The 14480-nt window shown below is 44.5% G+C and overlaps 1 protein-coding gene across 2 annotated transcripts in view; it reads left to right on the top strand.

Annotated features, from left to right (window-relative positions):
- The window catches only part of FBN1 (fibrillin 1), a 385311-nt gene that overhangs the window by 100462 nt on the left and 270369 nt on the right, over positions 1–14480 (top strand). The window lies entirely within an intron of this gene.

The following is a 14480-nucleotide window of genomic DNA, read 5'->3' as shown; positions in this document are numbered from 1 at the left end:
GGGACTATTTTCTCACATGAGAGAATCTACATCGTCTGAGCAAAACCTTAGTTTGTAATATTGAGACATTGTGCTCCTTGGGGGCAATCTCTCAGAAGTTTTTTTTATACTAAACTAATTAAAGTTCGAAGAAGGATAATTAGAAAAAACACAAGTTTGTGACTGCAGACAGAATACATTTTATGGCACTTCTGATTGTGATGTCTGGGTGCTCAGTTAGGGTCCAAGTCCGTCAAGTTATTTTTTTCCACAATGCTAAGTCTGTCTTCAGTCACACAATAATTTCGAACCAGGCACTCCAAAATATGTATTAAGAAAAGTCTTTTATTTACAGCATCAAGTTCAGTTCAGCTTTTCGGTCAGTGCTTGGACCTTTATCGAGAACTGATAAAATAAAGAACACAAACATAATTTATTTTAGAATACAATATACAGTAACAATGAGGGTCCTCATGATTGAAAAATACAAAGTTACAATATAATGAAAATAACGTGAATCAAATTCAAGGTGCTGAAAAATATTCACATAGTCATATGTCAAATTAAGTTATCTGTGGTCAGACCTCGATCCCATACAAAAATATATATGTCAATCCCCACTTGCGCAATGATATAAAGGGGATACGTATGGTTAGAGTCCTAATCCCACATGTAAATAATTGGCCTAAATATCCCAGTTACTTATCTGCTTTGACTGGTGTTGATCCCGTCATATTCAGTATTCAGTTTTCTTCTTTGTCATCGAAGATCTCTTTATACAGCTTCATGGCTGGGTAAGCAATTTTTAGTCCGTCTATACGTTATTTTTTCGTTTTTCATGCAAATTATCCACTCGGATCCCTATTTCCTCCTTCCTATTTTCTCCAGATTCCCTTCTTCCCTTTTTCTCCAATTTTTGTTTTTGCATTTGATTCACATTATTTTCATTATATTGTATCTCTATATTTTTCAATCATGAGGACCCTCATTGTTATATTGTATTCTAAAAGAAATTATGTTTGTGTTCTTTATTTTATCAGTTCTTGATTTAGGTCCAAGCAGTGACCGAAAAGCTGAACTGAACTTGATGCTGTAAATAAAAGACTTTTCTTAATACATATTTTGGAGTGCCTGGTTCGAAATTATTGTGTGACTGCAGACAGACTTAGCATTGTGGAGAAAAATAACTTTATTTGCCTGTGTGAATAAAGGTCCTGGGGTTAGACTCAGGCCCAGCAACTGCTTCACCTCTTGCAAGCACTGAATTTTGTGCAAGTGCAAGTGCACTCATGATAATGTGCCTAGTGTGGGTTGTCATCTCGCTCACGCCACACATCAGTGAGACCATTCCTCACATTAGGATAACTACTTGGTACTCACCAAGCTAAGAATTATATGCTTGCAAATGCCATAAAGTCCTCTATTTCTTGGTGTTATTAGTTTAAGAGACTTCCACCAGACTCTCTTTATGGGCTCAGTTGACCTCGTCTAATGTGGCATGAGAACATAATTTGGGATCTCCACTTTACTGGCTTTGAATAGAAATGTTCAATACAAACCCAATCTGAGGTGTAAATTGATTTGAGCTATAAAGAAGGACATTTTATACCTTTTAATCAATGACTAACATGAAGCTAATTTCATTTTGGTAGACAGTATGAGTTACATACAATACATTGATCCAACCTTGTAGAAATAGGGAGCTCAATGTCAATCACTATTGACTGACATTAAGTGCTATCAGGGGTGTCTTAGGGAAGATTTAGCCAGAAGTTGAGTGCATGACTGTAACTGGAAAAGTTTGGCGTGGTATAGAGTAGTGCCCAACTCATTCCACTCTCGTGTCACCAGTAAGTAGTATGGTTCCAGTCCTGTGTAAATGTTGTGTGTAGTTGTTAAATTCTCAGATTCTACCGGTATTATTTACATACACATAGAGAAAAATTGCTTAATGTTGGTGTTAGGTAATTTTATTTAGAAGAAATAACAGAAATGCTAAATCTGTATTTATGAGACTAAAATAAACTGTAAGATACAATGTAGCACAAAGTTTAAAAAAAAAGAGAATTTAAAGTGATTTTAACCGGTCATTTTTTAAGCTCTTGAATATATTTCTACATCCTGCAAAGTGGTTAAAGTGGATAATAATCACTGAAAAATGACACACTAAAGTCAACATACTCTAATAATTGGACTCATACTCATTTTATTCTGGACAATCTCCAAGATGCGTGATGAAAATAATAAAAATAAATGTAATTTATGATTTAAATTTAATTTACCTCTAAATACTAGGAAACCAACTGTGTTCATCTCTCCTCTCGATATGAAGACTCAGTGGAAATATTACAGACAACATAAGAACAAATGTAGGAAATGTCATCTTAAGGTTCATGCGAGCTTGTTTTCCGTTACAGAAGCGTGTGTTTCTTCCAGCTTGGAAAAAGTATTGTGAAACCATGTCTTTAGCGTCTGTTCGCTCTTCTAATCTAAACTACAAACTTCAAAGTATTTGAATGAGCTTGGTGGAAATGGAATTAAAAGTTGGCAAGAGCCGTATTCATTGAAATCATTTTCTTCAGTTGATTTCCTACCCTACTTTTTGGATGATCTAATTTCCTATACAAGTTGCAAAGCAAAATAGTTCCTTCAGTTAAGGAAGCTATCTAAGACAACACATGTTTTATAATTTAATGAACATTTTCGATGATGTTCAAAAGAACTAAATGCTCCAAAAAAATTAAAGGGAACATTTAATCATCATAGTCGGATAAACTTCAGTGATTTCAATATATGATGAATAAGCAGTAGACATGAGTGAATCAATTTAATTCAAATTCGCCTCACATTTTCAGGAATTGCATTTCAATATAAGTAAATTGCCTATAAAGACTGCCACCTTTTTGCCCATTGAAAGACAGCATAACCAGATACGGCTCACATCAGCTTGGCTATGAATAGACAGGCTTACCCATAACACTTTGCCACTCTCATATTGTTTGGCATAGGCCAGCTAATAAGGCTGGACTATCATAGCCTGTATAAAAGCAGAAGCAGAGAATGCAGCAGTCATTTTGTTGTGAATCAGGATACCTAGAGGGCATTGCAACACATAGCTTAGCCATAGAGAAATCGAGGAAAGCTATGCATCAGTGAATAATATTGTGTGTTCTAGAACTGCAGTGATGAAGATTAGTGTATAGTGTTTGTAGAAAAAAGAATAACAGAAAGAATAGATAGATAGATAGGAGAGTTGGTAATGATTGAGCAAAGTGGCATTTGTTACCCATTTTTTAGCATTCATGACGAATGAGGCCACTAATATCAAAAAAGAAAAAGAAAAAGAAAAGAAAAGAAAGAAAGATAGAAAAAGAAAGAAAAAAAGAAAAAACTAATTATGTGACTGCCTCAAAATGTGTGTCACAAACTACTGATTAATTTCCAGACCCATTTTATTAGTCAAATTTGATATCAATATATGCCTGTAATGATACTGGTGCCTGTTTATGCTGCAGATTTATGGGTGTGTATCTGACATCTCTTGGTCACTCATTTTTGGGACGTGTTAAAAAAATTCAAACAAAAATTAAAAAAGAAAATACTTTTAACTCTGTGACTGTCTCGCAAACTAAACATGTCACAAACTACTCCTTTTTAGAACACCAGTATAAATAGTCAAATTTGACATACTTTTGCTACACCAATATTGTAAATCCAAACAAAAGGACACGGCAGCCCTCTGTAAGCGCCAAGAAATATGCAAACATGTAATGTACAATATGAAATTTAAACTGCATAAATACTATCTGATATATACTTAGAAAAAGGAAGGTTCTTTGCGCAAAAATTGGCCAGTTCTTGTGTGCCCATCAACCACGGCAAGGTGACCTTTGTTTGATGGGACCCTATCCTAGTGTCTTGTCTCTCCTGGACTAAAAGTCTACAAATATATGGACAGATAGGATCTGGAACTAATTAAGACCAACCTGTGGCTGATGGGTGAAGAGCACAGTCAGAATACAAGCCTATCTACACAGCCTTGTAGTAGCCATTTTTTGCTGATTTGGGCATTTCTTAGTCAGTCCTTTAAGGCTATGTGCGCACACTGTTTTTTTGTGTGACCACAAAGATGCAGCGTTTTTGTGCATTTTTTGCAGCTAAAAAACGCACAAAAATGCACCCACGGGAAAAAACACATAAAAAACGCATGCATTTTTGCACGTTTTTTGCTGCATTTTTGTTGCTGCGTTTTATCTAATTCATTGCATGGGTGAAAAACACTGAGAAAAACGCAGAAATAATTTACATGCTGCATCTTTGTGGTCACCACAAAAACGCTCCTCAAACAAAACTGCACAGTGCGGACAGCAAAAATGAAAACTCATAGACTTTGCTGGGGGAGCAAAGTCATGCAGTATTTAGACCAAAAATGCACCCGAGAAACGTACAAAAATGCCGCGAAAAACGCACCGTGTGCACATAGCCTAAGGGAAGAGGGTCTTTGTGGTTCAAAACCATGGCTAAAGTTAATTATAATGTATGTATTAGTGGTAAGGAAGAGGAGGGTGTTATGTGCATCACTCATCTAAGTCACAGCAGGATGCTGTTACCTCTAACAGTAAAGGTGGCTTTACACACTGCAACATTGCAAACAGCATCACTGTAACGTCACCGGTTTTGTGACGTAATAGTGACCTCCTCAGCGACATTGCAGTGTGTGAAACACATCAGCGACCTGGCCCCTGCTGTGAGGTTGCTGATCACTACACATCTCTAAGGACCAGTGGCGTAACTACCACGGTCGCAGCGGTCGCGATCGCGACCGGGCCCGGGAGGTCAGGGGCCCGGCGGTCGCCAGGCAGATAAGCAGTCAGCTCCTGTCAGTGTGAGAGGAGTCGCGCTGATCTGTCACAGACCACGCGGCCTCTATTTGACCCGCTGCCGCCGCTGACATCGGGCCCCCCTGCCTGGTGTCAGCGGTGGCACTGGGGCCCCCTACCTGGTGTCAGCGGCTGCGGCGTCACCCCCGTCACCGCGCACAGTAATGATGAAGCATAGCGCGGCCGGTGCCGTGACGTCACTCCCGAGCGACTGCTGTGCTGAGTGCACAGAGTGCAGGACGGGAGGACGCCGACCGCAACACCGGGAGAACGAGCAGCGGGGAGGACAGCAGCGGTGGAAGCAAGAGAGAAGGTGAGTACTTGTTGTTTTTGTTTTTTTTTTCTAATATAAGTGAGTAAACGGTGGCCAGAGGCTTGGGAAGGCAGTTCTGGGGAAGCTGCATTATTATACATGGAGGCCTGGAGAGGCTGCTTTATACATGGAGGTCTGAGGAGACTTCATTATATATGGAGGCCTGGAGAGGCTGCTTTCTACATGGAGGTCTGAGGAGGTTGCTTTATACATGGAGGTCTGGGGAGGCTGCATTATTATACATAGAGGTCTGGGGAGGCTGCATTATTATACATGGAGGTCTGAGAAGGCTGCATTATTATACATGGAGGTCTGGGGAGGCTGCATTATTATACATGGAGGCCTGGAGAGGCTGCATTATACAGGGAGGCCTGGAGAGGCTGCATTATACATGGAGGCCTGGAGATACTGCATTACACATGGAGGCCTGGAGATACTGCATCATACGTGGAGGCCTGGAGATACTGCATTATATATGGAGGCCAGAGGAGGCTGACTGCATTATTATACATGGAGGCCTGGAGAGGCTGGCTGCATTATTATATATGGAGGTCTGGGGGGCTGCATAATACAAAATGAAGGACACCTTATAAATGGAATATGGGGCGGCATAATGCAATATGAAGTTTTATGGGGTTTTGTTATAATTCATATAGGATTATGGGGGCTACATTATAATATATGGAGGACTATGGAGGCTACCTTATACATGGACTATAGGGGTGCATTATAAAACATTGGGGACTATGTGGTGCAGTATAATATATGGAGAACTATGGGGTGAATTATAATACGTAGAGAACTATGAGAAATTCATGATAATAATTAAAGGGCTACTTTATACATGGAGGATTATGGGGGTGCATTATAATATATGGAGGACTATGTGGTGCAGTATTATATATTGAGTACTATGGGGTGAATTATAATACATGGAGGACTATGGAAGGGTATTCTAATATATGAAGGGTTATGTGGGACCCTTTATACTATATGGAAGGCTATGTGGGTGCCATTATTGTATTTGGAGAACTATATACAAGGGGGGACAAAGATACAAGCAGGGGATGGGAACGTTTTGTGCTGAGGGAAAAAGGCTCTTTTCCCTCAGCACCCAGCTTTCCCATGCTCTGCTATACATCTTCTCTCAGCACCCAGCTTTCACATGGTCTGCTATACATCATTTCTCAGCACCCAGCTTTCCCATGCTCTGATATGGGAAAGCAGGGTGCTGAGGGAAAGATGTATAGCAGAGCATGGGGAAGCAGTGTGCTGAGGACAAGATGGATATCAGAACATAGGAAAGCTGGGTGCTGATAGAGGGATTTCAGATAATGGGAAAGGTGGGTGCTGTGGGTAAGAGCCAAGTGTCAGCATCATTATCCTGTACCCCGAGTGTCAGTGTCATTATCCCGTACCCTAAAGGCTACTTTACATGCTGCGACATCGCTAGCGATCTCATTAGCGATGTGAAATTCTAGAGCGCAAGTGCGATCTTTCGAGATCGTACATAGGTCATTTTACGCATGTGCGATCTCGACAGGTCGCACTTGCGATCTAGAATTTCACATCGCTAATGAGATCGCTAGCGATGTCGCAGCATGTAAAGTAGCCTTAAGTGTCGGTGTACGTGGAGGGGGGGCCCAGGTCTGAACTTTGCACCGGGGCCCATCAAACTCTAGTTACGCCACTGCTCAGGACCAATCTTTGGTCCTTTGTTTCCCACTGTGCAGCATGATCCCTAGAAAGTCTCAGTGTGTAAAGGGGCCTTTACAGCGACTTCGTTAGCGACTTCCCTTTCAAAAAGCTGCTTTACAATGTCCCCAATGACTAGCTAGGTCGTTCTACAGGTCCGGATCGCTGTTGCGTCGTTGGCCAGGTCTGCCTGTTTGACAGCTCACCAGCGACTCACCAGAGACTTTGTAGCGATCCCGGCCAGGTTGGGATCGCTGGTGGGATCGCTAGAGAGTCTCAGTGTGTAAAGTGGCCTTAAAGGCCCAGTCACACACAACGACTTACCAGCGATCCCGAAAACGATGCGACCTGATAGGGATCGCTGGTAAGTCGCTGGGAGGTCGCTGGTAAGATGTCACACAGTCAGATCTTACCAGCGATGCAGGAACAATACAGGTCGCAGTAGCGACCTGTATAACGATCTCAGCAGTCACTGTGACCCTGTCACACAATGTCTAAAGCTGGGTTCACACTAAGCGACAGCGACAACGACGTCGCTGTTGCGTCACCATTTTCTGTCACGTAACAGCGACCTTGTAAGTCGCTGTTATGATCGCTGCTTAGCTGTCAAACACAGCAGAAGCAGCGATCATAACGTCGCTGTGCTACATGTGCAGAGAGCAGGGAGCCGCTCTTAGCGCTGGCTCCTTGCTCTCCTAGGTACAGTACACATCGGGTTAATTAACCCGATGTGTACTGCAGCTAAGCTACATGTCACATGTCACAGTGCAGAGAGCAGGGAGCCGCGCACACTGCTTAGCGCTGGCTCCTTGCTCTCCTAGGTACAGTACACATCGGGTTAATTAACCCGATGTGTACTGCAGCTACATGTCACATGTCACAGTGCAGAGAGCAGGGAGCCGCGCACACTGCTTAGCGCTGGCTCCTTGCTCTCCTTGCTACAGTACACATCGGGTTAATTACCCGATGTGTACTGCAGCCACATGTGCACAGAGCAGGAGCCGGCACTGGCAGCAAGGGCGGAGGCTGGTAACGAAGGTAAATATCGGGTAACCAGGGAAAGGCCTTCCCTTGGTTACCCGATGTTTACGCTGGTTACAGCTTACCGCAGCTGCCAGACGCCGGCTCCTGTTCCCTGCTCGCTTCATTTCGTCGCTCTCTCGCTGTCACACACAGCGATGTGTGTGTCACAGCGGGAGAGTGACGACCAAAAAATGAAGCTGGACATTCAGCAACGACCGGCGACCTCACAGCAGGGGCCAGGTCGTTGCTGGATGTCACACACAGCGACAGCGACGGGACGTCGCTGCAACGTCACAGAAAATGGTGACGTAGCAGCGACGTCGTTGTCGTTGTCGCTGTGTGTGACACCAGCTTAACACAGCGATGTGTCCTGCCCAGCAGGACATCGCCTTTGAAGAAAATGGCCTGGACCATTCTGCAACGACTAACTATCTCACAGCAGGGGCCTGATCGCTGGTAGATGTCACACATAACGAGATCGCTAACGGGATCGCTACTGCGTCACCAAACGGTGACTTAGCAGCGATCTCGCTAGCGATCTCGTTATGTGTGACGGTACCTTAAGGTGGCTTTACACACTGCAACATCGCAAACAACATCGCTGTAACGTCACCGGTTTTGTGACGTTATAGCGACCTCCCCAGCGACATTGCAGTGTGTGACACTCATCAGTACCTGGCCCCTGCTGTGAAGTTGCTGATCGCTACAAATCGTTCAGGACCATTCTTTGGTCCTTTGTTTCCCGCTGTGCAGCAAAGTCTCAGTGTGTAAAGGGGACTTTACAGCGACTTCGTTAGCGACTTCCCTTTCAAAAAGCTGCTTTACAAAGTCCCCAATGACTAGCTAGGTCGTTCTGCAGGTCCGGATCGCTGTTGCGTCGTTGGCCAGGTCTGCCTGTTTGACAGCTCACCAGAGACTTTGTAGCGATCCCGGCCAGGTTGGGATCGCTGGTGGGATCGCTAGAAAGTCTCAGTGTGTAAAGCCACCTTAACACCATCAGTTTGAGTAAGCAATTTGCACATCCTTCCTCCTCCACAACCATAAAAGTTGATTGTTTTGATTACAGACTTTCAGTTCCCTTAATGACCTCTATGCCTTTTATTATCCCTAGCCCCTTAAGCCACAACACTCTGTGTGCTTAGGAGGATATTTCATAACAATGTCTCCATTTGATGTATTGACTTAGATAAATAGTTAGAGTTTGGACTTGAATGAGATGAGGTGGAGGATATGACTCAAATGCCTAGCAGTGTTGGTAGTAGTAGTAGTAATAGGGGCACTGTCAAAAAAGATGGTGGTGGCCCTCTGAGTCAGGGCAAATCTTGATGTGGGAATCAGGAGGGGGAGCAAGGATCCAAGGATATCTCCCACACAAAGGTCCACTTCACATGTTTGTGTCTCCAGTACATGTGGTGTCCATTTTCAAACGTACCGGAGACACATTCACACACATACTAATAAAAATCAATGGGGATCTTCACACCTCCATGTTTTCCACATATCTCCTGGCTCCCCAATGTGTTTCATACTACTAGACTGTTCTGCTGCTATCCAGGCTGTCATTGCTGGTCCTAAACAGCCGCACATCTCTTTGCCTGCCCAGTAATTAGCTCTGCTCCATCGTCACTTTGAGATGTTAGTAGGAGTCCTCACAAAATAGCGCCCATTGATCATGGAGCATATCATATGCTAGTGCTTTTTCACTCACTTTTAATTTTGGGTAATCTTTTTAGCATTGCAAAAGACAGTTAATCGTTTTTATTAAAAATAGGTATTATTAGAACACTTATTCAGAAAAGGATGTGTACAAATGTACAGAATTTATAGCATCTACCTATTTAAGTTATATCCATAGGACACATCAATACATGGTGCCCGCTGCCATTAAATGACAACCGATCTGCTAAATGCAAGTAAATCAGAGGTTGTTTAAAGGGAACCTGTTTCGTATAAAAACCATATTAATCTTCAGATATTGGGTTAATCTGCAGGTTAATAGAGTTTGAATCCTACCCGTCTCCTGTATATTGAACCCTGCTGGCACAAGGAAATTAACTTTACTGCTCCCAGCAGCGTTCAGATTTCAGTCATGGGGACGGCGCTGACACAGATGATTCAGCGGCTGTAACTACACCTCCCACTGACAGTTTCCTCTAATGCTAAGCTGCTGTCAGTGAGTGCGGGGGTCGTAGTCAAAGTCGCCGCTTTCCATACACAGACCAGTGACTGAACCTGCCCCAGCGTTGCCCCTGTGACTGAGACCCAAACACTGCCGAGGGAATAAAGTTAATTTCCTCCTGGCAGTAGGGTTCAATGTGCAGGTGCCAGGCAGGTTCTAAACACTATTAACCTACAGATAAACCCCGTATCTGCAGAGTAACAGTGTTTTTACATGTGACAGGTTCCCTTTAATACCCTGTTTTGATATTCCTATGTGTACATGGTTACACAAAACCTAATAATGAGATCTAACGCAAAATAAGGACACAAGACAGAATTGGAACAAAATGGCCGTGATGCCTTTATTAAGGGGTTGCTTAAATAAATCAACTTTGAATAAATATTCCTCCATAAATACTTAAATAATCAATCTATTACTCTTAATGATACCCAGCTTCAAACAAATCCACCCCCCCTTTTGAACGGGGAGGGTAATTGTCCCCACTAATCAAGGCATACGACAAATGCAAATATAAATGGGAGGGCGGGAGGGCTTCTTCTCAGATTCTCGTCACAGGAATGCCGAAAACACCTGATGCGGGACTTAAATATCCCGCTCCCACATAACAACAAGACCACCAATCAGCAAATAGCTTCAAAAAATGGCACGCAGTGGCTCTGACCAATTAAAACCCAGCCACCCGCGTTACCAGGGCTGGTACAACTAAATTAACCCCTACAACCCCTAATGAGCAGCAAAAAAGGAAAGGGGTTGGGGTAAAGCGTAAAACCCAGGTTTGTGAAACCATGTCGCCTCCGGATTAAAGACTCCGGAGGCTACCAGAACAATCATTAATTTGTTTGTTCTAATAATAAATCATGGAAAAAGGACAAAAGGAAGTGAACATAAATCATACCTATAGTTTACAAATGTACTTTAAGGAAGTAAGTACACATTAATATAGATCAGGGACATAAAGATGTGAAGTTATTTCAAAAACTAAGTACACCTTCAATTGGTCCTGCCCAGACTGATGGACAGCAACAATTGCGTCTCTGAGATTAGTGTTGATTTCTTTCCTTTCCTTGGCTTTGTGTGGAGAGTAGTCAGACAGGCGGGTCCCTGGCGGCTTCTCCCCTCCCTCTGCTGTGGAGTGACAGATCTCTCTCTATACATGCACACAGGGAGAGACCCGTCAGTCACTGGCAGCGGGTGGGGAAAAGGCTGCCAAGCGGCTGTTAAACTATGGTTTTATTTGAAATGCTCCATATTTTCAGATTTAAACATAAATGGTTGATACATGCGGCCCGGTTGCCTTTATTGAATCTGGCACACTCAGAAGGTGCCCTAAATTTATTGGGTGGGGTGCACATTTTAATGAATTTGTTGCCTTGTACTCCATTTTTGATGAATCAATCCTTTTGTTTGTTTTTTCTTGCTAATGTTGCTTATCCAGATGTTTTAGATAATTCATCAAATGTGACTTTGACCAAATGTCACACTACAGACCTACCTCAGAGTAAAATTTCAATATTGAGCATATTTTCAACTTTTTTTTAAGGATTTACAACTTTTGATGCGTGGTGTCCCAGACTCTCTTTGTTGAAAGTTGTGTTAAGTGGTGCTTTTTGCTTGGTGCGGTCATGGATTATAACCCTGTTCTATTGTACTTCCTCCCTGCTCTTAATTTTCTTCCTGAACCTCTTCTTGTCTTATCCTGTGTGTTATGTGATGGAATTAGTTTGTTTCCCCTTGTCTGTCTTTTCCTGTGGTTTCAACACACTCCTGTCCCTTCCCTCCCTGAGGGAGGGGGAATTAGATCAGGACTGTTCAGGAGCAGAGCCAGGAAGGAGACTTGGGGGTACTTTGTACGCTGCGACATCGCAAGCCGATGCTGCGATGCCGAGCGCGATAGTCCCTGCCCCCGTCGCAGCTGCGATATCCTTGTGATAGCTGCCGTAGCGAACATTATCGCTACGGCAGCTTCACATGGACTCGCCTGTCCTGGGACGTCGCTCTGGCCGGCGACCCGCCTCCTTATTAAGGGGGCGGGTCGTGCGGCGTCACAGCGACGTTACACGGCAGGCGGCCAATAGGAGCGGAGGGGCGGATATGAGTGGGATGTAAACATCCCGCCCACCTCCTTCCTTCCGCACATCCTACGGAAGCCGCGGTGACGCCGGTAGGAGATGTTCCTCGCTCCTGCGACTTCACACACAGCGATGTGTGCTGCCGCAGTAGCGAGGAACAACATCGGACAGTCGCGTCAGCGTAATTATGGATTACGCCGACGCTGCACCGATGATACGATTACGACGCTTTTGCGCTCATTAATCGTATCATCGAACCTTTACACACTACGATGTCGCATGCAATGCAGGAAGTACTACATTTTCAATTTGACCCCACCGACATCGCACCTGCAATGTCGTAGTGTGCAAAGCCCGCCTTAGGGATGCTTTGCACGCTGCGACATCGCTACTGCGATATTGTCAGGGTCAAATTGAAAGTGTAAAGCCTAGATGCGCCGATAAACGATAGCAAAAGCATCGAAAATCGGTGATCTGCGTAGTGTCGGTCATTTTCATAATGTCGCACCAATAGGAGATACGATGTTGTTCCTCGTTCCTGCGGCAGCACACATCACTGTGTGTGAAGTCGCAGGAGCGAGGAACATCTTCTTACCTGCGTCCACCGGTTATGCGGAAGGAAGGAGATGGGCAGGATGTTTACGTCCCACTCATCTCTGCCACTCTGCTTCTATTGGCCGCCTGCCGTGTGACGTCGGGGGCAGGTACTATCGCGCTCGGCATCGCTAGCCGATGCTAGCGATGTCGCAATGTGCAAAGTACCCCTTAGGCCTCTCCACTATTAGGAGTATCCCTGAGAACAGGGATAGCATAGCGCCCCCTAGCTTGACAGACCACTTAGGCATCCCTCTATCCCAAAGTCATTGTGACATCATATTTGTGACATTTAAAGGCATTTTATGCTAGATTTTTGGCGAACACTTTTTGAAGAATTGACCCAAACACTTTAACATTAAACTTCCAACAGTTCTCTTAACTATTCTTCTGAAAAATAATAAAATGAGAATTGTTCTTGATGATTTTCAGATTACATGATTTTTATGTTCATTATGCGTCATTTCACACAGGCAGTATTTTCATTTGTCTGTAATAACTGTCCTTTATATTCTCAACTATTCACTATTTCCCAGTCAAGAATGTTGACTTTTGCCAAATATGGCTAAAAAAACATACACATTAGTCATGTTCTAGACCAAAGTCATAACATGCATAGACACATTTTATTTTACTGTCTTGAAAATTTACTACATGTTGACTTCAGCTAGTGAATCTATATACTATGTTCTCATCCACTTTCAAGTTGTAAACCACCACCATGAAACTGAATCTTAGATTTAAAGGGGTTATCCGGCTTCTTTTGACTTTTTTTTTTATTCCCCTATTGGGCTACTTTGGGGCAGGTAAGTAGATAGTGAGCACTTACCTGCTCCGCTGTCAGCCCCTCTCCCCCGGCTCAGAGTGGTCATGTGACCGCTCCTGCCGCAATTTTGCTGCTTCCTGTCATTTCATGTCAACATGGGCAGGACCATGTTGACATGCAAATCTGGAACAGCATGTCGCCTCCCTGCTGGGCGGCTACAGTGCGATGAGCCCCGCCCCCTTTCCCTACACCCTCCCACACATTCCCCCGCACCCCGTACTCTCCCCGCAACCTCCCCCTGCACTGCTGTGGGGTCCGTGACCTGGGGGAGGGGCCTGCCTGCGGCTGCCGTGGTGTCACCGCCAGCACCGGGCCCCTGCTAAGGATCGCACATTCAAATGTACCGGCATCACAGATCACAGATGCCGGTACATTTGAAAGCGCTGATGAGAAGCAGCGCAGCGCTGCTTCTCATCACTGTCCCGCTGTCTGTGTCTGACAGTTCAGGACAGCGGTGACATCACTACTTTGTTGATATGGCCAGACCAGACAGCGTGTGAACGTGCAGGAGCGTCGGGGACCGAGGAGCGGTAAGTATGTATTCCCTACATGTGTTCCCTATGGGGGTAGGGGGGGTCGGTACACAGCGCCGTGTCTGTGTGCGTGTGTGCGTGTGTGTGCGGTGCAGAGCCCTGTGTGTGTGTGTGTGCGTGTGCGGTGCAGAGCCCTTTGTGTGTGTGTGCGGTGCAGAGCCCTGTGTGTGTGTGCAGTGCAGAGCCCTGTGTGTGTGTGTGCGGTGCAGAGCCCTGTGTGTGTGTGTGTGTGTGTGCGGTGCAGAGCAGAGCCCTGTGTGTGTGTGTGGTGCAGAGCCCTGTGTGTGCGGTGCAGAGTCCGATGTGCGTGTGCGGTGCAGAGTCCGATGTGCGTGTGCGGTGCAGAGTCCTATGTGCGTGTACGGTGCAGAGTCCAATGTGCGTGT

The sequence above is a fragment of the Anomaloglossus baeobatrachus genome, chromosome 4, assembly GCF_048569485.1.
Source record: "Anomaloglossus baeobatrachus isolate aAnoBae1 chromosome 4, aAnoBae1.hap1, whole genome shotgun sequence".
Lineage (NCBI taxonomy): Eukaryota > Metazoa > Chordata > Amphibia > Anura > Aromobatidae > Anomaloglossus > Anomaloglossus baeobatrachus.
This window is presented reverse-complemented; position numbering and strand designations above follow the sequence as displayed.